At 46.2% G+C, this 26,332-nt stretch overlaps 1 protein-coding gene across 5 annotated transcripts in view; it reads left to right on the top strand.

The window, feature by feature from the left end:
* Positions 1–239: 239 nt before the first annotated feature.
* The window catches only part of LOC139355527 (disco-interacting protein 2 homolog C-like), a 229,331-nt gene continuing 203,238 nt past the window's right edge, over positions 240–26,332 (top strand). For 3 of the 5 annotated variants that reach the window (XM_071067342.1, XM_071067341.1, XM_071067366.1), the window contains exon 1: positions 240–714. The gene's annotated coding sequence lies outside the window, so the exon portion shown is untranslated. The other 2 variants (XM_071067350.1, XM_071067348.1) reach the window with 2 other exon arrangements.

Genomic DNA, 26,332 nt, shown 5'->3' on the forward strand with positions numbered 1-26,332 from the left:
GGCCCCGGCGTTCGCGCCCACTCACGGTCTCCCTTGCCACCCCCCCCTCCCCCGCCCCGGGAGATGCTCCCGGCGTTCTATTCCGCCCTGCCTTGGCCCGCCCAGCGAACGATGTGACCCCGCCCCCTTGCGGTCTCCCCTCCCCCGGTCGCTGCCCCTGCCCCCACCTGTGGCGCTCCGGGCATCTCTAAAGGCCCCAACCAGAGTCCTCCAACCCACCCGCGAGGCTAGCGCACCGGAAACGCGGCCCCACCCCCAGGGACTCCGCCCACTTGTGGTGCTACCCCCGCCTCCGCGACCTCACCCACCGCTAGCGCGGCAGCCACCTACGACGACCCCTGCGTAGGTCCTCCTGCCCACACCCGGCCCCGGCCAGCCCCTGCCCCTTTCTCTGCCCCTTTCCCTGCCCCTGCCCCTGCCCCTAGCCGCGCCCCACCCCCGCAGCCCCTCCTGTGCGCTTGGGCCCCGCCCGTCAAGACCCTTTGACGCTAGGGCCGGGCGGGGGCGCGGGCGGGGCAGCTTTTCCGAGTCGGGCGCGCGCCGGCAGGGTATCCATTGCCTGCTGCGCACCCGGACTAGCGGCTGCCCTCGGCCTCCTCGCCTTGGACGCGGACGACTCCCGGGCCCCCAAGGGCTCCTTGCGGAAGTTCCTGGAGCACCTCTCCGGGGCCGGCAAGGCCATCGGCGTGCTGACCAGCGGGGGACATGCTCAAGGTGCTCGCCCCCCTCCGGGCGGCGAGGGAGGGACGGACGGAGAAGGGGAGAAGAGGGAGAAGGGGAGAACAGGGCAAAGGGGATGGGGGAACCGGGCAGAAGAGGGGGAAGCGATGGGAGGACCCGGGGAAAGGTGGGGAAGCGATGGGAAGAACTGGGGAGAAGAGCGGGGAAGCGATGGGAAGAACTGGGGAGAAGCCCGTGCCCGGGAGCGGCAGGGGTACCTGCGGGGCGGCGGGAGCCGGCAAGGCAGCCCCGGGGTCCTTGCCGGGTGGGGCGGAGGAGGAAGGAACATGGCGATAGGAACCTCCATTCGGAAAATAGTGAGCTTTCCACCCTCTCCGGTTTATGTTTTAAATTGAGCCTGGTAGAGGGGGTCGCCTGGAGCACCTTCCGGGGTCGTTCTGCCTCTGAGCTGTAGGATGGGGCCGGGCTTCCCCTCCGAATCCTGGGTACAGCGCGATCACTTCTTAAGTTGCCCCCGCCCCCCAACTCCGCCCCACGCCACCCCCCAGCTTGTCGAGGAAGAAACGGCCGGATCCCGGCGGGCCTCCTGTCGCCTCGGGCCCCCCGCGGCGTGGGCGGGGTCCCGGCTGCTGCAATGCGGGAAACGGCAGGGGTGCTCTGGGTTCCCGCCTAGCGTCTCCGAGGCAGTCCGGCAGCCCCTCGCGTTTCCGTTGGAAGATTTTAAAAAAGGGTTTCCTGCGCTCGCATGTGCTGTCGCCTTCCGGCTCGTGACAAAACCGAAAACTAAAATGGGTCCCAGGCCCTCCCCGCCAGCCTCCGCGGACGGGAAGGACCAGGAAGCGGGGACTCCCGGACGTCAGCAGCGCCGCAGCGCGGGCTCTGGGCTTCCCCTGTCCTGTAATGTGGAAAGGGCTCTCCAGGAGGGGCCGAGCCTGGGCCCACGACGCAGGCGCTCCGGGAGGACATTTAACATTGAAGAGCGAGAGGTGGTGGAGACTGCGCTCCCCAGGCCCCGGGTGCACGTAGGGGCACCGGTGCCCAGGTTCAGGAGGGTGAGGCCTTCTTGGCCAGGTAGCCTTGTTAAATCTATCTGAAAATCACAGATAACTAAGTATCAAGTCGTCACAGATCATTTTAGTATCCTGAATGAGATGGCTACGGAAAACATGAAAACATGAAAACGTCGTTACTGGTTACGTGCATGATGCATCCAAAACATTGTTACCTGCACAGTGGCAGCACTGATATTTGTGGGCTTTTGAACGTGTGGACTGGAGTGTTAAGAGCCCTTCAGAGTTATGACAGTAGTTTGATTTGAATGTTCTTTTCTTGGCGAATAAATGCTGTACTTTGAATTTACCCAGGAAACTAGGAAGGTGAACCCACACGAAGGACACAGGCCTGTGGGCTGCTCCAGGCGCCCTTAGGGCGTTGCAGGGCCTGAGCCATGCGCTTCCTGCTCAGCCTCCTGAGAGCCGTGACGGCGTCTCTGTTCTGCCTCACACTGGACCCGCTAGTTTCATATTCTTGTTATGGTTCCGAGGCTACAAGCGGTTGGATTCTGTGAGACACTCTCTGTCTTCCTCCTCCGGCTGCTTTCAAATGGGTCGTCTTTTTTTAGAACTGATTTTTTAAGCAGTGATTGATGGGGTGAGTTGTAGTGCTGTCCTGAACTGCAGAGGGAGCGCACTGAGGAACCTGGGTTTTGATGCTGTGCACATCAGCAGAGTCACCAGCCCAGGGCCCTGTCAGTCCCATTATTAAGCTCATTTCTTGCTCTTGTCATCGTTACTCAGACGCCTTAAAAAAAAAAAGCAAACTCCTGCTTGCCGTCACTGGCTGAGTTTGGCAAATGGGTGTTTACCCTGGAAAGAGGGGCATTTTGTCCTCTGGAACGTCTAAGGCGCCCTTTGGTGAGGTGGTCTGTTTCTGACCACTCTATCCCGTGGGCGTCCTTCCTACTTCCACCTTCCCTTTCCGAACGCCTCCGCCTCCAGGGCTTTAACTTTCCTTCTGTGTGTGCAAAGCAGAGGTTATGACTGTTGTGCCAGTGCCCTGTTTTTTCTTTCTTTCTTTCTTTCTTTCTTTCTTTCTTTCTTTCTTTCTTTCTTTCTTTCTTTCTTTCTTTCTTTCTTTCTTTTCTTTTCCTTTCTTTTCTTTTTTCTTTCTTTCTTTCTTTCTTTCTTTCTTTCTTTCTTTCTTTCTTTCTCTTTCTTTCTCTCTCTCTTTCTTTCTCTCTCTCTTTCTTTCTCTTTCCTTCTTTCTTTCTTTCTTTCTTTCTTTCTTTCTTTCTTTCTTTCTTTCTCTTTCTTTCTCTCTCTCTTTCTTTCTCTCTCTCTTTCTTTCTCTTTCCTTCTTTCTTTCTTTCTCTCTCTCTTTCTTTCTCTCTCTCTTTTCTTCTTTCTTTCTTTCTTTCTTTCTTTCTTTCTTTCTTTCTTTCTTTCTTTCTTTCTTTCTTTCTTTCTTTCTTTCTTTCTTTCTTTCTTTCTTTCTTTCTTTCTTTCTTTCTTTCTCTCTTTCTCTCTTTCTTTCTTCTTTTTGCTGAGGGCCCAAAACTTGCTGCATCTCAAAAGAAGCAATTGCATCCATTTGTTCACGATGAGCATAAACTGCTCTTTAAGGGAGACTAATTGGTAAACCCGGCTGCTGTGGGTAGAAAGACAGAGGTGGCCGCGGAAGCAGGGCTCTGCCTCTTGGAAGCCTGCACAACCGTCCTGCTTTCTTTCTTCAATATCCGCGGGGGGGGGGGGGTGGTGGTTAATTTTAATAAGCCCTGGAAACCAACAAAGCAGGAAAGTGCTAAGACATTGAGGTGTGAGATTTAAAATGACAACCAGCAGCCTCTCATTCTTCCTTCACTGAGGAAGGAAGGAACCAGTTGCCTCTTCGTTTTGGGGCTGCAGGGTATGTTTGGCAGCGACACTGGCCCTTTGTGCTGTGTGACTCATGAATTGAGATAGTTCTTTACTAAGTGTTTTGTGCAGTAGGTATGAAAATGGGGAAAGAGGGAGCACTGTCCGGGGTGGAGAGGCGTGGAGAGACGCTGTGATACATAGCGAGTCCTTTTCTTCTGGGCTCCTGGTTTTCAATCTTTTTCTTCTTTTTTTCCTAACAGCTTGAAAGATGATTTTTGTGTCTTAATTAAAAGATTGAAGACTGTGGGTCAGACCCAAACTAATTCCATTGGCATCAAAGAAAAGGATTCTTTACATATTTATCTATAGGCATAATTAATTTTTTTATTTTTTGCTGAATTATCTGGTTAGTCAAATCATACATTAGAGAAGTAATATTAAAAATTAAAAAATAAAAAATGTATCTGTAAACATATCCCCCTTCCATTCCAGTCTTTGTCTCTGTGTAATTTTAGAACCTTGGGCCATGATGTACATAGAGTTTATATTCTTTTAATATCTTGCTACTTCATTGTTTTCATGTTTAATCTTTGGGTTGATGTATCACAGGTTACTTGACCGTTTCTTACAGGTGTTTGTTTTAGTTTTTTTTTTTCCCTTAACGCTAATGTAAATTTGAGTGTTTGGATGGTAGTTTTAGCAGAATTTAAGGCAGAGTCTCAGTTAGGGTGATGGATCGATTTATAGTCCCTAGTTTGAGGAGGGAGGTGGCAATATGCCCTTTCTTCTAAAATTGATATGTTAAATCACAATGGACATTTACATGATTTTGAGCACTTGGGACTCCCCTGGGGTTCACTGGTATTGCAAGGTCAGGGCTGGGGATCTTCTGCTGGAGAGGCCCCCAGCGTGCCCAGCGCAGGGTCCTGAGTGTGTTGCTGCAGGACAAGCTCTGGGCTTTGCCCTGCAGCGGCCGTCGCTCTGGGAAGAGCTGGCTGCTCCAGGAATGAGGCCTATGCTCTGAAGCTCACAGTCAGCAGACCAGCAAAGGTCAGCACAGATGACCTTATATGAATCATTCATTTAACAAGCATTCATGGAATACACATTCCATGCAGTTGGAACTTAGAGTGGAAGGCCATCAGTTCACTGTTGTCTCAGCAGAACTTTGTCCCTGGGTCCCTGTTGAACTTAGAGTGGAAGGCCATCTGCTCACTATTGTCTGAGCAGAGCTTGGTCCCTGGGTCCCTGTTGAACTTAGAGTGGAAGGCCATCAACTCACTGTTGTCTGAGCAGAGCTTGGTCCCTGGGTCCCTGTTGAACTTAGAGTGGAAGGCCATCAGCTCACTGTTGTCTGAGCAGAGCTTGGTCTCTGGCTCCCTGTTGTAGCCTCTGCTCCTAGGAGGTGCACGGTGAGTGTTGGGGGACCCTCCACAGGCACAATTGCTGAACAAGGACCCCTCCCAAGGGTGTCAGCCCTAGGCCCTGAGCTCTGAAGAGGAGGAAGGCATTCCTGGGGCCATCTCCCCTTCTGGATACTGAGCTCTGCACAGAGAGAAACTCTTCCACATTCACTGCAGTGAAGTTCATACTTTAGAGACTGGGGCCTGCATTCCCCAGAATTTCCATGGCCACAGGTGGTGGCCGCACCATGTGACTGGGGTCTGCATTCCCTGGAATTTCCGTGACTGCAGGTGGTGGCTGCACCATGCGACTGGAGTCTGTGTTCCCCAGGATTTCTGTGACCACAGGTGGTAGCTGCACCATGCGACTGGAGTCTGTGTTCCCCAGGATTTCTGTGACCACAGGTGGTAGCTGTACCATGTGACTGAGGTCTGCGTTCCCCTGAATTTCCGTGGCCATAGGTGGTGGCTGTACCATGGGAATGAGGGTCTCTGTTCTCTGGAATTTCCATGGCCATAGGTAGTGGCTGTACCATGCGACTGGGGTCTGCGTTCTCCAGAATTTCTGTGGCTGCAGGCTGTGGCTGCACCATGCGACTGGGGTATGCATTCCTCGGAATTTCCGTGGCCATATATGGTGGCTGTACCATGTGACTGAGGGTCTGCATTCCTTGGAATTTCCATGGCCATAGATAGTGGCTGTACCATGTGTCTGAGGGTCTGCGTTCTCTGGAATTTCTGTGGCTGCAGATAGTGGCTGTACCATGTGACTGAGGGTCTGCATTCCTGGAATTTCTGTGGTCGCACATGGTGGCTGTACCATACAACTGGGGTCTACATTCCCTGGAATTTCCTTGGCCACAGGCGGTGGCTGCACCATGCATCAGGTCCTCTGTCTCAGGAGTTGGTGCCATTGTCTCTGTTACTCCCTCGCCTGACACACAGAGGCAGTTCCTGACTTTATCACTCCCAGGAAACACACAGGCATCTGTTTTGGATCCTTGTTTTATTTCCCCATCACCTTTCTCATCAAAGGGAAATTCACATCCCTCTAAAGCTGAAAATGGTGTGGGGCCCCCTGGTGGTCTTTCCAAGGCATTATCAGCAGGTAAATTAGATCATGTGGGCCAGTGTACCTGAAATGAAAACAGAAAGGTAAGTCGTGTCACTAAGCTTTGGTGGGAGATTCAGGGTCTTTGTTAGTGGCAGAATCATCCAAAGTAAGTTGTTTGTTCACTGCAGATCTAGATGGTTGGCTGTGTCAGGATTAAACTTAGCCAGTGTCGACAGAGTGTCGCTTAATCCCTCACGGAAGCGTGTCAAGTACATTGAAGAATAGCTGCCAAGTCTGCTATTGTCGGGAGAGAGGCAGGTACGTCTCTCGCTTAGCCCAGTGCTGCAGGAGGCCAGGCTCACGTCAGGCTGTGCGTGTGAGTGGGTTGGATTTTTAGCACTCTGGGACGGTAAAGCACAAACATCTATTTTTAACTTGTGGGTGACCTTCTTCTGTGCTGCTTGAGTCTCTGTGGGCCTTTCTGTTTCCTTCCTGAGGAGTCTGTGCCGGGGTCCCAAGCGTTCTCTGGGCTGCACCTCCGCGCCTGCCCAGTGAGGAGCCTCCTCCTGGTGGCTGTGGGACTGGGCTGGGCCCACACTGTCAGCATCGTCTGGGGTAAGCAAGCCCGTCCTTCCACACCTCAGTGTCCCCAGCTGTTGAACAGGGCTAATCAACTGACCGTCAGGATTAATGGGGATCAGATGCGCTCATCTCATAGCCCTGCTTGGTAAATAGCCACTTCCACTCTGTCCTCCAATGTGCTACTCTAGACTTTTTCTTTACCTCCATTTAGCCAGGTGATTCGAGGTGACAGTGACTATCAAGAGGGATGTACAGAGGAAACCAGTGGAAGAGAGCTCGAGGAGCAGACATGGGCGCAGGGAGCACAGTGCGGGGAGCACGGCTTCAGGGAGCATAGGCATGGGGAGCACAGATAGGTGTAGGGAGCATGGGCGCAGGGAGCACAGTGCGGGGAGAACGGGTGTGGGGAGCACGGGTGTGTGAAGCATGGGTGCGGGGAGCACGGGTGCTGGGAGCACAGGGCATGGAGAGCATGTGTGTACTTGCTCTGCTCTGACAGAGGCTGCCGAGCATGTACTCTGTGCTCAGATGGGTCAGAGCCTCAGTGCCTCTTTTTAAAAAAAAAAAAAAAATCTTTTTTTAAAGATAGGACTTCTGTCTTCCTGGTGGCCCCTTTTAGTCGATACTCTTTTAAGCCTGCTTTTCCAGAGAAAAGCTAGGAAGGATGGCCTATCTAGGTTCCAGTCTGGGCATATCTGGAAGAATGGGTCTTTTTTAGGTTTGAGTCTGGCGTACCTGGGGACATCTTTGAACCTCCACTCAGAGTCCCAGAACCACGTGTAGAGGCTCCCCAAATGTCTGCTGTGACTTTCCCCTCTGCTCGCGGATGATGAAGAGCAGAACCTCACCCTGCCACGACCTCTGGGGTCCTCCTTCCTGGAGGGCAGTGCCTTGGTGACCAGCGTGTGTAGGAGTCTGAGCTGGCACCTTCGGGCTATGCTGTGCAGCGGGGGCTCATGCCATGGGGCATTCTTGTGTTCTGCACCGGGACTGGTGACGTTGGGCATCCTCGTGCACTGTGGACCACATGAGGTGCACATGAGCCAGACAGCTCCCGGAATTCGGAGCCTGGCTCTGTCTCAGGCCACCCACCTGTCTGTGGCATTTTTGAGGGATTGTGGGGACCGTATGAGTCTGTGTCCCCACCCTCACTGGCTGGACACCTGTGCCAGGCTGGAGTTTTATGTTTCACCATCCCCTGTTCCGAGTTGTGTGAATATTTATTTTCATTACCTACTCTCATGAGCTTTCCTTTTTTTAAAAAAAAAAAATCGGAGACAGACTTTGAAGTCCCCTGGCCCCACCGTTCGTGGACCTAATGGTATTGCAGAAATTATGACTTCAATTATGTATAATAACTGGGGCTACTTTAAAAGTCATGTAAAGGAACAAGGTGGAGTAGCCATTTCAAGCTGTACATCATGCTGGATTCTTAAGTGAACATTATCAGGCTTTCAACACGTTTTCTCTTTTTATTTACTTTGGAGAATATAATGGATGCTCAGAAGCTGTTGGGATTTAGTAAGAGGAAGTTATCCTTAAGAAGCTATTTAAGCAAGGGGACGGTTGGAGTAAACGTAAATTATGAACACACACCTATTCCAAACCAGAGAAATAAAAGCATCAACTGTACTGGGGTTGAAACTTGGGTGCTAGTGTGTCTTTCCTGCCCACAGTGACTGTGGCAGTGCTGTGGGCAGGAAATTCTGGAAAGAAGACTTGGTGCCAGTGGTAATTTTTGTGACGATTCATTTGCTTTCAGCTCAAGTGACTATAGTCTTACTTGCAAATGGCTAGGTCTCCACCAATGGACCACAACACTGACATAGGACACATGAGAAATGACCCTTGGGTTTTTAACAATTATTATTTTTAATGGACACATTATAGTACATATCCATGGGATACAGTATGATATTTCAATACATGTTTTTCGTGTGTAATTAGCAACTCAGGGTAATTAGCATGTCCATCATCTCAAACATTTGTCATTTCTTAATGCTGGGAATATTTAAAATCCTCTCTTCTAGCTGCTTGAAAATATACAATAAATTGTAAACTATAGTCACCCTACAAGGCTATAGCACACTAACCCTTATTTTTACTATCTAGATGTAATTTTGTATCCATTAGACAACCTCTCCCTTTCTGCCTTCCCGCCGCCCTTTCCTGTCTCTAGAAGCCACTGTTCTACCTTCAGAGGGTAGAATATCGTTTTCCTCATAGAGATCTTTAACCTTCTTGGTTAGATTTCTTCTGAGGTATTTTTATTTTTATTTTATATTTTTGTAGTTAAATGGGATTGCTTTCTTGATTTCTTTTTTCACTGGCTCATTGTTGGTCTATAGAAATGCTACTGATTTTTATATGTTGATTTTGTATTCTGTAACTTTACTGAATTTGTTTATCAGTTCAAAGAGATTTTTGCTGGAGTCTTTTTTTTTTTTTAAATATATAAGAGCACATTGTCTGAAAACAGACAATTAGAGTGCCTCCTTTCCACTTTGGGTGCCCTTGATTTCTTTCTCTTGCCTGACTGCTCTTGACTAGGACGTTCAGTGCTGTGTTGAATAGGAGTGGCACAAGTGGGCGTCCTTGTCTTGTTACAGATCTCAGAGAAAAAGCTCTTAGTGTTTCCCCATTCCCCATTATGTTAGCTGTGGGTTTGTCACATATGGCCTTTATTGTGTTGAGGTATTTTTCCTTCAGTGCCTCTTTTGTTGAGACTTTCTATCATGAAGCAGCGTTGAATTTTATCAAATGCTTTTTCTGTATCTATCGAAATGATATTATGGTTTTTGTCCTTAATTCTGTTGATGTGATGTAGCATGATTATTGATTTGTGTTTGATGAGCAATCCTTGCATCGTGGGATAAATCCCACTTGATCATGGTGTATAATCTTTTTGATTTGCTGTTGGATTCAGTTTGTTAGTATTTTGTTGAGGATTTTTGCATCTGTGTTCATCAGGGATATTGACCTATAGTTTTCTCTTTTTATTGTGTCCTTGTCTTATTTTGGTATCAGGGTAATGCTGGTCTTGAAGAATGAACTTGGCAGGATTCCCTCCTCTTCAATACTTTTGGAATAGTTTGAGAAGAATTGAAACAAAAATGTGTAGAATTCAGCTGCGAAGTCACCTAGTTCTGGGCTTTTCTTTGTTGGGAGACTTTTTATTATTACTTAGTCATACATGTTACTCATTATTGGTCTGTTTTAGGATTTCCGTTTCTTCTTGGTTCCATCTTGGTAGGTTGTACGTGTCCGGGAATTTATCCATTTCTTCTAGGTTTTCCAATCTGTTGACATATAGCTGTTCAAAATAGTCTGTAATGATCCCTTGTATTTCTGTGGTATCAACTGTCATTCTCCTTTTCTGTTTCTAATTTTATTTCTCTCGGATTTCTTTTTGTTTGCTTAGTGTAGCTAATGGTTTGTCTATTTTATTTATCTTTTCAAAAAACCAACATTTTTTTCTTCATTTTTATATTTGTTAGTTTCAAGTTTATTTAGTTCCTCTTTGATCTTTGTTATTTCTTTTCTTCTACCACTTTTGGATTTGATTTGTTCTTGCTCTTCTAGCTCATTGCAGTTCGTTGTTAGGTTGTTTATTTTAAATCTGTTTTTTAAATGTAGGAGTTTATTGTTATAAACTTTCCTCTTAATACTGCTTTTGCTGTATACCATAAACTTTGATATGTTGTGTTTCTGTTTTCATTTATTTCAAGAAATTTTTAAATTTCCTTCTTAATTTCTTCATTGACCCATCGGCTATTCAAGGGCATATTGTTTAATTTCTATGTATTTATACAGTTTTGAAAGTTCTCCTTGTTGTTGATTTTTTTTTAAATTAAACTTTGTGTTCTAGGGTACATGTTCACAATGTGCGGGTTTATTACATATGTATTCACGTGCCAAGTTGGTATGCTGCACCCATTAACTCATCATTTACATTAGGTATATCTCCTAATGCTATCCCTCCCCCCTCCCTCCTCCCCCCTCCCCACAACAGGCCCCAGTGTGTGATGTTTCCTTTCCTGTGTCCAAGTGATCTCACTGTTCATTTCCCACCTATGAGTGAGAACATGCGGTGTTTAGTTTTCTGTCCTTGCGATAGTTTGCTGAGAATGATGGTTTCCAGCTCCATCCATGTCCCTACAAAGGACATGAACTCATCCTTTTTTATGGCTGCATAGTATACCATGGTGTATATGTGCCACATTTTCTTAATCCAGTCTGTCATTGATGGACATTTGGGTTAGTTCCAAGTCTTTGCTGTTGTGAATAGTGCCACAATAAACATACGTGTGCATGTGTCTTTATAGCAGCATGATTTATAATCCTTTGGGTATATACCCAGTATTGGGATGGCTGGGTCAAATGGTATTTCTAGTACTAGATCCTTGAGGAATGACCACACTGTCTTCCACAATGGTTGAACTAGTTTACCGTCCCACCAACAGTGTAAAAGTGTTCCTATTTCTCCACATCCTCTCCAGCACCTGTTGTTTCCTGACTTTTTAATGATCACCATTCTAACTGGTGTGAGATGGTATCTCATTGTGGTTTTGATTTGCATTTCTCTGATGGCGAGTGATTATTGTAGCAGGACTAGCCTCAGACAAAACATGATGGGAGGCTACATGTATCAGCTAACAGAACAAAACGTTTTACACTGCTTTCTCAAACAATGTCTGGAATTTACAGATAACACTAGTAGTTTTGGTCAGGGGTTAATATTATTATTATTATTTTAACCACCAGGGCCAGGTGGTGGTGCCAAGGTCGTCTAGCTATTTATCTTACTTCTGTTTCTTTCTAACTTTTTGTTTTCTCCCCCTTCTCCTGTCTTATAAACTAGGGAAAAGGGGAGACGGGGAAAAGCTGGGAAAGACAACAGGAGAAGTGGTGGTCTCATTCTATATTATGAGCATTTTTTCATGTCTCTATTGGCTGCATAAATGTCTTCTTTTGAGCAGTGTCTGTTCCTTGTTGTTGATTTATAGCTTTATTCTGTTAGAGTCTGAGAATATCCTAGATGTTATTTCAATTTTAGAAAAAATGTATTGAGAATTCTTTTGTAGCCTAGCATGTGGTGGATTCTAGAGAATGTTCCATGTGCTGAGAAGAATGTGCGTTTTGTATCTGTTGGATGAAATGTTCTGTAAATGTCTGTTAGGTCCATTTGGTCTACACTGGACTTTAAATTTGATGTTTTGTTGTTATTTTTTGTCTAGATGACCTCCAGTACTGACAGTGGGATTTTGAAGCTCCTACTATTGTTGTGTTGGTGTCTCCCTGTCTCTCTCTATACATATATATGTATATATAAATTTATTTGAGACAGAGTTTTGCTCTTGTTGCCTAGGCTGGAGGGCAGAGGTGCAATCTCAACTCATTGCAACCTCCACCTCCTGAGTTCAAGTGATTCTCCTGCCTCAGCCTCCCAAGTAGCTGGGATTACAGGCATGTGCCACCATGCTGGGCTAATTTTTTGTATTAGTAGAGACAGGGTTTCACCATATTGGCCAGGCTGGTCTTAAACTCCTGACCTCAGGTGATCCACCTGCCTCCACATCCCTCCCAAATGCTGGGATTATGGGCGTGAGGCACCGCGCCCGACCTCTCTATTTAGATCTACTAATATTTGCTTTATATATCTGAGTGCTTTGTTGTTGGGTGCACATATACTCGTAATTGTTATATCCTTTTGCTATTTTGATCTCTTTATTATATAATTACCTTTTTGTCTCCTTTTTACAGTTTTTGACTTAAATTGTGATTGATCTGAAATAAATATGGCTACTCTTGCTTACTTTTGATTTCCATTAATGTGGAATGTGTTTTTCCATCCCTTCACATTTAGTCTATGTGTGTCTTTGCAGCTGAACTGAGTTTTTTGTAGGCAGCATATAGTCGGTTTTTCTTGTTTTAAATTCATTCAGGCCATCTCTATCTTTTAATTGGGAATCTTGGGATTATTTTGCTATTGATATCACAGTCCAGACATTAAGATTTTCTCACTTAAGTCGCTTGTACACAAATTAATATGAAGAGGAAGTAGAGTTTTTCTTTTGTCCTTTTGAAGAGAGTGATGGATTATTATTTTGACTTCATGCAAGTGAGGGACTCACCATGCCTGTTGGGATTTTAGAATTTCTTTCCTGTTATTAGGAACAGCAATGATCCGTAATGGGTTCCTGGAATCATCCAGTGATGGTCTGAATATCTTAAAAGTTTCCTTTCATGTCTCATTTTCTATTTCTCCCCTAGTAGCCATGCACCCGGGGCAGGACATGGCCTTACATTTCCTTGGTTTCTTGATGATTTCTTAGGTTTAGTGTTTGACACAGTTAGGATTCTGGATAAAATCAGCCCTTCTGGGAAGTGTGTAAGTCAAACAAGGACTTTCTGGTGGCGTTATACAGGTTTCCCATGCCCCGTGAGTACAGGAATAGCCCCCCTGGGGAAGGAGAATGGGCACATGATGGCAGGGAGCCATTCTTGGGTGGTCCCATCGTTCTGCAGGAATTGTCATGCAGGAAGAAGAAGCACATGGCGACTGAGCTGGTAGTGATTCTGCTGATAGTTTTGATCGTTATGATTTGCTCCTGAAAGGTGATGTGGGATGAACTGCAATATTTAGAATGCTGACATTCCTTGAAACAAAGATATAGAAAAAGGCTTATAATTGCATGATGCCTTGTAGTTTTCAGCTGCTCTCATGTGGATCCTTTTTCGTCCTTCTGAAATGCTTTCCCAGGAGAGAGCGTTGTTCTTCGTGTATAGATGAGGAGCCTGGGTTTCAAATGGTTAGGAATTCAGTGCACGCATTGGAATCTTTAGTTTCCTGGAACATTTTCTATTCAAGTATAGACCACATGGCCTCTAAAGGCTGGCTCATTCTTAACACCGCGAATGGGGATCCAGCCTCACCTCTGGGGTGGGTGGCAGGAACTCCACAGCCATCCTGGGTGCTCTGGGGTGGGGTGGCTGAGCTGTGGCAGCCCCTCCCAGCTGAGCAGCAAGGCTGGGGAAAGCTCATTCCATTCCCCTTGGTTCTAACCAGGTAGAGGCTTACACTGCACATTTCCTTAGCTGGGAACCTTTAGAACTTTACATTTAAATCTAGTCTGTGATCCAGGGGTAGACACATGGGTATTCACTGTACAATTCCTACATTTTTTTGTATATTTAAAAAATTTTTTTATGTGTCGTGGATGACAAAAGTAATGAGACCCCTTTGAGTTAGCTTTTCTGTACAGCATCTTCTAGAATCAGGAGGCTGGACAGGGTTTAGTTTCATCAGAAATCTGAATCTTTCTGGTCAAGAGACGGCACTATTAAGTTCTTGGTTGTGTGGTTTCTGGGAAAGAAATATTCTAAATGAGTTCCAGGAATCACCTCTGTGGGATTTCTACAGGAAAAGTGACCACTCTTGAAGCTTCGCTGTCACTAACAAGAATAATGGTGACGGTTTCTAAGCTGTCTCCAGCCAATCTTTAGTTCTTTTATGCAGAGTGCTTTTATTCCAAGTGAAGTGCCCTTCTGTTTAATAGTGACCTCCAGTTATTACAGGGATTGTAGCTGCATTTGATGGACGTGAACCTGCTCATCTCTGGCTCCCCAGCTTCGCCTCTGGGGTGTGTGGCAGGAGCTCCACAGCCATCCTGAGTGCTCTGGGGTGGGAAGTCTCTAGGGGGAGTGGACAGTGCATGGCCGGGACGTTCCTGTCCGACGTTCCACACTGGTGTATGGGCGTCTCTGCCCTGTTTCCTCCGTCCGTGCGTCTGTGGCGTTTCCTCTGTTCGTGCATCTGTGGACTGTTTTCTCCGTGTGTGCCTCTGTGGCACGTTTTCTCCGTCCATGCGTCTGTGGCGTTTCTTCCATCCGTGCGTCAGTGGCGTTTCTTTCGTCCCTGCGTCTGTGGCACTTTTCCTCCCTCCGTGCGTCTGTGGCACTTTTCTTCCCTCCATGCGTCTGTGGTGTTTCCTCCGTCCGTGCGTCTGTGGTGTTTTCTCCGTCTGTGGATCTGTGGCGTTTCCTCTGTGAGTCTGTGGCCTGTTTTCTCCATCCACGCTGAAGGCCGTCACTTCTCTCTAGTCACCACTTACTGATCGCTCCCTGTGTGCTGAGCCTGTGTCAGGCGTGTGGCGTGTGTCACCTGTGTGGCAGGGGTTTGCGTGACACACAGGGACACACGCTTGGGGAGCTGCAGTGATGGGGTCATAGCCACGCAGCTCAGCCCTCGGTCTGAGGGTCTTGGTACCCACCCAGCTCTTCCCGAAGCAGCCTCGGGGCAGATCCCAGCTCTGCTTTCTCTCCTCGAGGTACCTCATGAGGTAAACTAAGCAAATCGAAAGTAGGAAACAGTTGTGAAATGAGGCCTGGGTTCAAGTGTGTGTGTTCATTACTCTTTACATGTTTACTTCACGTACCCCCAATGATATACTTTCCAGCTGGTATAACAATTAATTACCAGCCATTACTGGTACAAAATTCCATGAAGGATATTTGAGGAGGGCATAGTCTCAAAAACATGCTTGATTTTCACAGTTGTGATTTGCATGATAAAGCTGTCAGGACTGTGACTTTCTTTTGTTATCTTATTTTTATTTTTAGACCCTTGGGAGGAAGTTATTTAGTGATTACTTATAATTGTGAAAATAATGTAATGATTACAGAATCTCATTAGAATAAATACTATATTTTCTGTTCCTTATGTCAATGAAATCATCTTAATCCAGGCCGATGTTGGCAGGAATTGTCACGTTTAAAATGGGTAAGATATTTATGTGATGTGACGACCTCCCGTATTGTCTCTGGAACATATCAGAACTTTCATCTCAATTCTCACTTGTTGACACCCTACCTTGTTTTGTAATTATTCTTGTTTGCATCAGAATTTTGAATCCACGTACCTGAGATGATACTTACGTATGCATGTACGCATGCATGTGTGTGCATGTGTGTATGCGTGTGTATGTGCGTGTCCACGTGTCCATGTGCACGTGTATATGCATGTATGTGTGTGCATGTGTACGTGTGTATATGAGTGTATGTGTATGTGCATATGCGTGTGTATGCATGTATGTGTATATGTGTGCATGCATGTGTGCTCATGCACACACGTGTATGTGTGTATGTGTATGCACATATGTACACGCTTGTGTACATGTATAGGTACGAGTATGCATGTGTATGCATCTGTGTGCACACAGATATACCTTTTCCTTTCATACAGGCTGTTTTGAGTATTGCTGTTAGGCAGTGACAACTTTCTGTTTCCTCAGTCAGAAAATGGGTAGCTCATCATTAATAAAGATGAGCATTCAACATCAAGAATAACTAAATACAAATGAAATTGTCATATTAAATAAATAAATTCCAAAACAAAGGCAATGTTCTGTACTATGTGTTCACATTGAACTTTCTTATAAAAATTGGTGTGAATGTTTCCCACTTATTGGAAATCACATGACTAGTTTAAGCCAAAACGTGGAATATTAATTCTGTTTTCAGATCACTTTTGCATATTTATGATTGATCTGTTCTGCTGTTCTGGAAGCTCTGAAAACCACTCTGTCTTACTCTAGCTGGTGCCACGGTTGTGAGAATTCAGGGAAACAAGGTGTTTGCCAGTTTAAGTATTTTAGATCTCAAACTGCCTCTTTTCTGCATCATAAACCAGTCTTAAAGAAAGACATAGTGTGACTTGTAGTGGATTATGTCAGTTTTATTTTCTGTGGCTGAATCATCACTCTACATTGTGAATTAATGTTATTTTTCAGATCGTCTTTATAACACAGGGAGGTTCTCCAGTGTTGAGTGCAGGTTCAGTGAAAGTACTAACACTGTTACTACGGACTTAAACAGACTTGTTTTCTGAGGTGATAACCTTGGAGTCAGGCATTCAGTGTCCGCCCATCTCTTGGTTCCGAGTTCTCGGTCCCCTCCCGCTCTCCTCTCCCTGTACCCTTACTACTGTCTTACCTTCTTTTTGACTCCTAGGCCCTCGGAAGATGGTGTGTTGGGGGCAGGTGCCTGCTGTGAATCTTTGATAACTTTGGGAGAGAACTTTTTCTTTGGAGCAAGACCCCTCTCAATAAACTTTCAGTAGCCTGAGTATCATCTGTTGTGTGAACTATTTGTGGAAAATGTTCAGCATTTTTCCTTGGATTTTGATTGATCTTTCTCCACCTGCCAGTTTCTTCTCAGTTTGCCATGTCTGTACCCTCACCAACCCGTTCCAGCCTGGTTACGTGTAAAGTATTTGAAGCAGAGCTCTGCAGATGAGAGAGTGTGTGTCACCACCCGAGTTCTCTTCCTGGCCTCTGAGTGTCGGTTGTGTTTTGTTCCGAGGGACGACTCTGAGGCTCCTGGCCCCTGTTTTGGAGTACCCCACACTAAAGTGGGTGTAAAATGAAAAATGGGTTTATGCTGTATTATTATAATTCATAGAGTAGATGATAAAAATGCTTGAATCTGAACAGCAACTGAAAATGAGGACATGGTACCAGTTTGGATGTTGGACGACTTTCTTGAAAAAAGTTTTCATCAAATTTAGAAACTGTGCGTGTGCTGTTTTCTATTTCATACTTAGAATCTGTATAGTGTGTGTTGTATGAATGTGTTGTATGAGTGTGTTGTGTTGTATGTGAGTTGCATGGGTTGTATGTGTGTTGTATGTGCATATTGTGTTGAGTTGCACTTATTGTACGTTTGAGTGTTGTGTGTTGTATGAGTGTGTTGTGCGTGTATTTGTGAGTTGCATGCTTTGTATGTTGTACGAGTGTTGTGTGTTGTATGTGTGTATGTGTATGTCGTATATGAGTTGCATGTATTGTGTGTGATGTATGAGTGTTGTGTGTTGTATGAGTGTGTTGTACATGTGTTTATGGGTTGCATGTGTTGTGTGTTGTATGAGTGTTGTGTGTTGTGAGTGAATTGTACATGTATTTGTGTTGAGTTGCGTGTGTTGTGTGCATGTTGTATGTGTTATATGTTGTATGAGTGTGTTGTACGTGCATGCTGTGTTATGCGTGAGTTGCATGTGTTGTATGTGTTGTATGAGTGTATTGTATGTGTATGTTGTGTTGTGAGTTGCATGTATTGTGTGTACGTTGTATGAGTGTTGTGTTGTATGAGTGTGTTGTACGTGAATGTTGTGTTGAGTTGCGTGTGTTGTGTGTGTTGTACGTGCATGTTGTGTTGAACGTGAGTTGCATGTGTTGTACGTGAGCTGTATGAGTGTGTTGTGTGTGTATGTTGTGAGTTGCATGTATTGCATGTATGTTGTATGAGTGTTGTGTGTGCATGTTGTGTTGTGAGTTACGTGTGTTGTGTGTTGTATGAGTGTGTTGCATGTGCATGTTGTATGTGAGTTGTGTGTTGTGTGTGCTGTATGAGTGCATTGTACGTGCGTGTTGTGTTGTATGTAAGTTACGTGTGCTGTATGTGTATATAAGTGTGTTGTACGCACATGTTGTGTTGTGAGTTGCATGTATTGGTTATGTGTCGTATGAGTGTGTTATAAATGCACATTGTGTTGTGAGTCACATGTATTGGGTATGTGTTGTATAGGTTGTGTGTGATTGTGTGCAGTGTGTGTTGTCAGTGTTGTATAAGCCCATTGTACATGCGTGTTGTGTTGTGTTGCATGTGAGTTGCATGTCAGTGTGTGCCATGTGAGAGGCGTGGCATCCACATGACTGCTCCTCAGTGAGTCCTGCCTTGCAGCCCCTTCAAGCTTGTATCTTCCCGAGCAGCCTAGAAGCAGCAGCCTGTTTGCCTCTGCCCCTCCCCAGGGGGCCTCAGCCAGATCCTGTGCTCAGCCCCCGGCTGGGCAGTCTGCCTCTCTTGTCTCTCTCTCTTCTCTCTCATCGTCCTCCTGCGCCTCCTCCTTCTCGGGACCTGCATCCTTCCTCTGTGCTTCCTGGAAAGCCACACCTGGGACGTTGGAGTTCAGGCTGTCCTCCAAACCGTTTGCTCCTCTCTGAAGAGCGCCCCCCTTGACTGGCCGTGAGCAGCTGGAGTGGATTGCAGGGAAGGGAGGTGGGTGTTCCTGTAGAGATGCCAGGGTCTTACCTGGGGAGAAGGGAGCCTGCACTGGGCAGGCCGCCCTCCTGAGGAAGGGGATGGGGTGGGAGGAGGCTCTCGTGGACAAGGGGCCCACCTCCTGCCCTCCTTCCCTCTATCCCAGTCTGTTGTGAGGGACGGCGGGACCCTAGGTGATTTCTATGCAGATCTTCAATTATCCCCGCTGTGAAACAAATACTTCTGTTTTTAAGATCAGAGGAAATCTCCTTTGTTTGTCTGCCTTTTATTTTATTTTATTTTATTTTATTTTATTTTATTTTATTTTATTTGAGAAGGAGTTGCCCAGGCTAGAGTGCAGTGGCGTGATCTCGGCTCACTGCAACCTCCACCTCCCAGGTTCAAGCAATTCTCCTGCTTCAGCCTCCTAAGTAGCTGGGATTACAGGTGCCCGCCACCACATCCGGGTAATTTTTGCATTTTTAGTAGAGATGGGGTTTCACCATGTTGACCAGGCTGGTCTCAAACTCGTGACCTCAAGTGATCCACCCGCCTTGGCCTTCCAAGGGGTTGGGATTACAGGCGTGAGCCACCGTGCCCGGTCTGTCTGCCTCTTAGTTAGAACCTGTGTATTTTATGTTTTACATTTCACTTTTCTGGGTCAGAACAGTAGTGTTTCTTTTTCGTAGTGTTGCTATGAATGTCCTTTACGATTAGGAGACTGGGTTGGCTGTCCACTGGAGAGTGGTATCACTGGGTCACGGTCACCATCTGCCGCAGCAGCGTCCAGAGTGTTTAGAGTCTTTCCTGGACGTAGACACCCTTTTGTCTGACATTCAGATAAAACCAATCACCACATTCAGATAAAGAGGTCAGAGCTGGGAACGGTTAGTGCACATCCACCTCTCCCGAGAGTGTTCACGCCTCTTCCACGCGGGGCTAGGCTGCTGCTGAGCATGGTTCTGCTGGCTGTGGCTGTGGCCTCTTTCCTCAACCACAGCCATCGCAGGCCTGCCACAGTTTTTATTCTTCTAGAAGAGAATAGGCAACACAAGAGAAGCAAGGTATGTTAGATATGAAACCGTTAAAAATTATTTCCTCAAACATTGTATATATTTTTTGCCCATACCTAATTTGATAGCAATTTTAAAAAGATTAAAATGAAAAAAAAATTCCCCTATATTAAGTCTTTGAAAGGCATCCAACTTAGTTTTCATACAATTATTCTCTCTTTGGAGTCATACTTTATTGGTTTCAGTAATGTGTAACAAATGCACCAGCATAAACAGATTTAGGAGCAAACAACTGCTTCGTAATTATAGTTCAGCTCGCGGGGCCCGGCTGTGGGGGTGCAGCCTGCGCCTGCCTGTGCGCCAATAGGGCTGGTCACCTTGAGCATCTGGGAGTGTCTGGGTAAGTGAGGTCTGGGCAAGGCAGCATCCACACACCTGCGTAGTTCTCACTTTGTCCACGTTATCCGGCAATGCCACAAAATTATCAAGTAAGTGTTCTCCAAGCGCATATTCAGTTAGTGTTTGGAAAGTGCATAGGTACCTCATACAGCACCTTTAAGAGGAACTAGGAGCCCAGGAATGAGAGCGGGTGTGAGGCCTGTACTCTCTTTGCATAGATAAAATATGCATGTGCATATCTGAGGCCAGAAAGTTAGATTGGGGCCAGAATGTGGAAGTCCTTACCTGTGGGATACTAGGGAACCACTGAGGGTTTCGGAGAGAATCGTGTCTCTGATGTGCGGCATGCCGTGGAGCCGGGGGGTGACAGGGCGGGCTCATGAAGGGCACTCGCCGTGGCCGGAGGAGGAGAGAAGGCAGCCAGTGAGCTGAGCAATTCGGTGCCTGGGTCAGGAGGGGAAGAGGGAGTACAGGAAGGCGGATGAAGCTGCGAGTCTGCACCCCGAGGTCGCCGTTGCGCTTTGCCGGGAATCAGGAGAAGCAAGTGTGGACCTGACTCAGAGATACTTAGAGACACCACTGCAAGCTGCAAGTTTGGAAATACAGGAGGAGGCTTGGGGAAAATCTGGAGCAGGGAGCATTTGGGAGCCTCTTAGGTAGAAGTGCAGGTCAAGTAGCCAGAGTGTGAGGCGTGCATGTCTGGAGAGAGGAGGCCAAAGGAAAGCCCACATTTGGAAATGGAGGAAGGGTTGGAAGACCCAGAGAAGGCCCTGCTTAGAGTGCAGAGAAGAGCTGGATGGCGCAGTTCACTAAAGCCCAGAGCCGAGAGTTTCCAGGAGAAAGTCCCAAGTGTTGCTGAAAACCAGGGGGCAGGACTCCAGTTGGAGCCTGTGAGGGGAGCCTGGCGGCCCTGATCCCTGAGAGCAGCCAGAGCCTGGGTGTCATGGTGGAAGTGGGTGGGAAGTGCAGGAAGCAGGTGGAGATGGTCCTTCAAGGCCTGGTGCTTCACACAGGTAGCCAGCTGTGGACCAAGACACAACTGGAGAGGGGCCTGAACCCGGAGCATCTCCAGGTGGAGGAGGGAGCCAGGAAGGGCAAAGGTATCTGGAAGAAAGGGGGCAGGCATGGAGCCAGGTCCCCAGGGAGGCTGCAGTCTTCTTTCCCTGTTCATGGACTGGTTGTTGGTTATTTTGAGTTCTCAAAGTCGTCCACTCGGTGCGGTCCAGAGAAAGTTCCCAGGGTCTCAAGCCGGAGCAGGCCTTGTGCTTTTCCGAACACTGTGCGTGTTGACTCAGGGTTACCGTCAATGGCTAATTCTAGCGTGTCTTTTGTTGAAGTCTGCAGAAGAGCCTCAACCAGCGCCGGCTTTTGAAGAACTTAGAAAACTTGTGTTCTTCTGATTCTGGGATTTTTGCCTGAAATGCCTCGTATATTTTTGGCTAGGTGTTGTTAGCACTTGTGTTACAGCATTTGGAGCTCTGTATTTTTGTGATGTGCTAGCTGTGAGGATGTTTAAAATTAGATTCCTAGAAATCAGGTTATAGGAGCTCTCGGCCATGCTTCATGGGTTATGTTTTGACCCCTCATAGTGGACCCCGTTCTTAGTATTTGTGGAACACCTGACTGGTGATGCTAGGAGAATGTGATTTGTTTTCTTTGTAAGTCTAAAGTCTAACGACCTTGTAGAGTCTTTATACCTATCTCTTATAAATCAGCTTTAATATACTTGAAAATGTCCTCATTGTGCCCTTGAAAAGCAGGCTCACATTTTAAAAGTCATCCTTTTAAAATCCTTTTCTGCAGCCTGTGCCCTTTGTCTGTTTTGTTACCTTCACTGCAACATCATGAAACAGGGACAAGGGCTATAATCTATTTCATACACAGAGCTTGAAACAGGGACAAGGACTAGAATCTCTGTTTCATACACAGAGCTGAACTGTGCTGAGCGACCTGCTATGCTGACGTCTGTTTCTGTCATGAGAGGGAACCCAGGCCTCTTGACTTTTCCTTTTGTACATTTTCAAAAAGAATACTTTTTCCTCTCTTGGGTCCATTCCATTGTGGGATTCTCTCCTAAGGCTGTTTCTTTGCGTTCCATTTTGACAATTATGATTTATTTCTGAGATGATGAAAGGGCAGTGAAAAGGCCTGGGAAAGAGAAAGCAGGAAGAGAAGGAATTGTCTCATGATTTTAGTCAGAAGGAAATCACTCAGACAGAAACGCTATTCCAAATGGGTCAGATCCCAGGAAGTGGGATTGAATAAGTGACATGATATCGCACAACTGTTTTACATTCTTGCTGTTGCCAGGGGTAACGAAAAGAACGAGTATATTCATTCCGAGGTCAAATATATATCTTTGCTGACTCTGACTATAATTAGCAGAATTCGTTCAGTTCAAGTTTGAGAATACCTTTACAGAAGAGGGTCTTCGTGCACGTGTGCCTATTTCTATTTATATGTTCACACGTATTGGAGTATAAATGTGTGTGTGCTGTGTGTGAGACCTCATTATTTGAAACAAGAAATGTGCAGTAGAGCTTATTAATTACGGGAAGGTACATTTGGGGGATAAACCACTTTGTTTAGAATTGAATAATGGGGTCTTTGAGGGATGTATATATGTATGTGTGTTTGCATTTATGTGTATGAAAGTGTGTATTGCATGTATATGTGTTGTGCATGTATGTGTGCCTTTGTGTGTAATGTACATGTGCATGCATGTGTATATGTGTGCATGTGTATTTGTGTTGCATGTATGTGTGTGCATGTGTTACATGTTTAGGCACGACTGCACATATGTGCAAGTAGGCATGCATGGATGCTCATGTGTATATAGTTATACATGTATATTTGTGCATGTTATGTCTACGCACTTACGTATGTATGTGTGTCAGAATGTGTATGTATATGCATGTGTGTTTGAGTGTTGTGTGTATGCTTGTGCGTGTGTGTTTGAGTGTTGTATGTTTGTGTGCGTGTGTTTGAGTGTTGTGTGTATGTGTACGCATCTGTTATGTGGTGGTATTATGTGATTATGTGAACGTGTGTGCATGTGTGAATGTATGTATTGCATATAGGTGTGCGTGTCCATGTGTGTGTGTGTGTGTGTGATATGTGTCTGTGCATGCATGCATGTGCACATTTGATTTGTGAATCCTCTCTGGGAGGGGCATGTTCCTGGAGACAGTGCATGGGATCCTCCGCTGTCCTCTCAGGGAGAGAGACATTGTGAAAGTTCGAGCCATTAGGTAAACATGCCTGATGTTCTATAAAACATATATTTAAATATACCACTGGGGTTAAATATATGTTAAATGGGTGCAAAGCTGTTATATTGCATTAAAAGTCATGTTAGTACTTCCTGGTTAAAGGCTTTGTGAATGATTTCCTGTACATGGGACATAATACACCACACAGAATTACAGCAGGTCAATGGTATTTGCCAGGAGGTCTGGCTTATGATTGGTATTTCTAGTTGCAGACATGCAGGTTGAGCTTTGCTGGACTTAGAGGAGGGTCATTGACTCTGCCCACTGAATGATACCAGCGTCTCTGCTGCTTCCTTTTTCTGCCGGCTTCATCCAGAGCTGGGACAGCTGCTCTCAGACGCATTGTACTTTTTTCTACATAAAAATCTGCAGCATTTGTTAGCAGTCCAGTAGCAGACCGAGTGGCAGGTCCAGGGGCAGGTCCAGCGTCAGGTCCAGCATCAGGTCCAGCGGCAGGTCCAGCATCAGGTCCAGGAACAGGTCCAGGGGCAGGTCCAGCAGCAGGTCCAGTGTCAGGTCCAGCGGCAGGTCCAGCCAACTTTCCACATGGCCCATGTGAAAATGTACCCTCTCCCTTCCATTTTTTAAAGCAGTATCATTAGTAGAGCCTACTGCCATTTCTCCTTGAGCTCCTCACAGTGGATGGTAAGCATTTGCTTTATTAAAGCAAAGTTCCGTGCTCTTTGTGCTAAGTCCCCTCTGCCTTTCTGTGAGAGGCTAGAATTGGGATCGACCCTCAGCTGTGCCAGAGCCTTGGTACATGTCTCAGTTCTGGAATCTACTCTGTGCTTGTTGCCTTCCATCCACCGACAGCCGTCTGTCTTCCTGTCACTCCTTCAACATGGAGTCCAGCAGTGTGCACACAGGTGAGCCTGTGTGAATGCTGGTTTTGTAGGATCTTATCGGGACCTTAGTCATCTTTTCACTAGGAAACCAGACACTGCAAAGGACTTAAAGAAAAGCCCAAAGAAGCCGTATCAGTAGAATCATAGAGACAGAATTCTACAACCATAGGAAATGGCATTGATTATCATGAAATGTGCATTTATGTGAGGCATAGTAAAACATCACATTTCTTACTGGGTAAGAGCTTGGAAAAGATTATGAAAGTATAACTGACTCTACTCTTGTATCGTAGAACATGGTAAAATGATGCAAGGTATTGTATAGAATGGAACAAACAGAATATAATTATATAGAGTAGCGCAGAATAGAACAAATAGCATAATGTTATATAGGGTAGCATAGAATAGAAGAAACAGTGTAACATTATGTAGTGTAGTATACAATAGGAAAAATCGTATTACATGGTCTAGAATAGAACAAGTGGGATAGTATTGTAGAGTATTCAGTTGAACTAATGACGTAGTATTGCATAGCATAATACAATCTAGATTAGAACACACAGCATAGTATTAATATTACGTAGTGTGGTGTGGAATAGTAGAGTCGCATGGCACAGAACAGAGAGGATAGTGTTCTGTAGCACTGATGCAGGAGTTTTGCTCTTTAGCTCAGCTGGGTCCAGGTTCTTGTCTCATGACCAGGAAGAAACAGGCACGGGGACATCGAAGAGTGAGTGCAGTGGAACTCGTTAAGCTAAAAGTTAAGCTCTCAGCGAAAAGAGGGGTCCTGAGAGCAGATTGCTGGTCGCCCCCTTCCCAGTTGACTACAAGGGCTTTTATATAGAAGCTGATGGGGCTGGTCTCGCTGTCTAAGGAGCAAATATCTGGTGGTTCCACCCCATTCCCTCGTGTGCATGGGGACCTTTAGTCTGCTGTGAGCATGTTTAGGAGGGCCCCCCCGTGCAAGTCCCCCTATCTGCACAAAACACGGGCTGGAGGCTCTCTGGGACCCTTCCCTTACTGTCTGCCTAAAGCAAGCTGGCTAACTCCTTTCTGTATAGAAGAAAATAGAATAGAATAGAACAGATAGTACAGCATTTTATAGTATGGAGTGAAGCTGTAGTATTCTATCATAGAGAATGGAATAGTATAGAATAGAACAAACAGATCGTACTAGTGTAGTATAGAATAGTAGCCTCAGGCAGCACGGAGCAGGGTTGTGCTCCCTATGTACAGAGTGTAACCACCAGGAGAGCGTTCTTCAGTGGGGCGTCACTGGCCCTTCATATTTCTTTGGTTCTGCGGAAATGAGGAGAGGAAGTTAATAGAGGGGGAGGAGGTTGGCTTTCTTACTTTTAAGGCGCTCATTACTTCTTGGGGATCATTTGATGGTCCCCTTTGGTAGTATTCTGTGAAGCAGTCTCTGTACTCTGTGTAGGGTGAAATGTGGGGCAGTCTGTGGACTCTGTGTAGGGTGAAATGTGGGGCAGTCTGTGGACTCTGTGTAGGGTGAAACATGAAGCAGTTGAGAAAGGATGAAGTCAGAAGTAGCTCAGCAGAGATGCACCAACTCTTACCTGGGAGACTGTGGAGCAGTCTGTGGACTCTGTGTAGGGTGAAATGAGGTGTTTTGTGTGAATTGTTGTCTCATGCCTGGCACATAGCAGAGCCTCCGTGGATCTTGCCGTCGTGAACCCTCTGATAACTTCTCTACAGTGCCGTCTACACTATAAATACCACACATTGTGGGAAGTCCAGGCCTTTTCAAAGGCTGGGTTTCATTTTAACAAAATTGTTATGCCCTGCTCATTTGGAATGGCCAGATCATCCTGCACTTCTGACTTCACCTGTCCAGCTGGGTACACCTCCCTGCGTGCTGCCAAGGTTTACGGCGGAATTCCCTGACGCCACTACCCTCACTGCCTGCACCTGAATCTGCTGTGGGGTGATTTCCTTATTGGACTTGTCTGGGGACCTCCTGAGGGGTGGATGGGTGAGGACTGGGTTATCTGGGGAAGGTGTTCATGGCATTCCTGGTTGCAGTCTGTGTCTCTGTTGGAAGAGATGCTTTTAGCACATCCGTTAATCCAGACGTGATTAGCAAGGAGTGTCTCTCCCAGGTAAGAGTTGGTGCATCTCTGCTGAGCTACTTCTGACTTCATCCTTTTTCAAGTCTGTTACAAAGAGAACTT

Source organism: Macaca nemestrina, chromosome 7 (assembly GCF_043159975.1).
Source record: "Macaca nemestrina isolate mMacNem1 chromosome 7, mMacNem.hap1, whole genome shotgun sequence".
In the NCBI taxonomy this organism is placed as follows: Eukaryota; Metazoa; Chordata; class Mammalia; order Primates; family Cercopithecidae; genus Macaca; species Macaca nemestrina.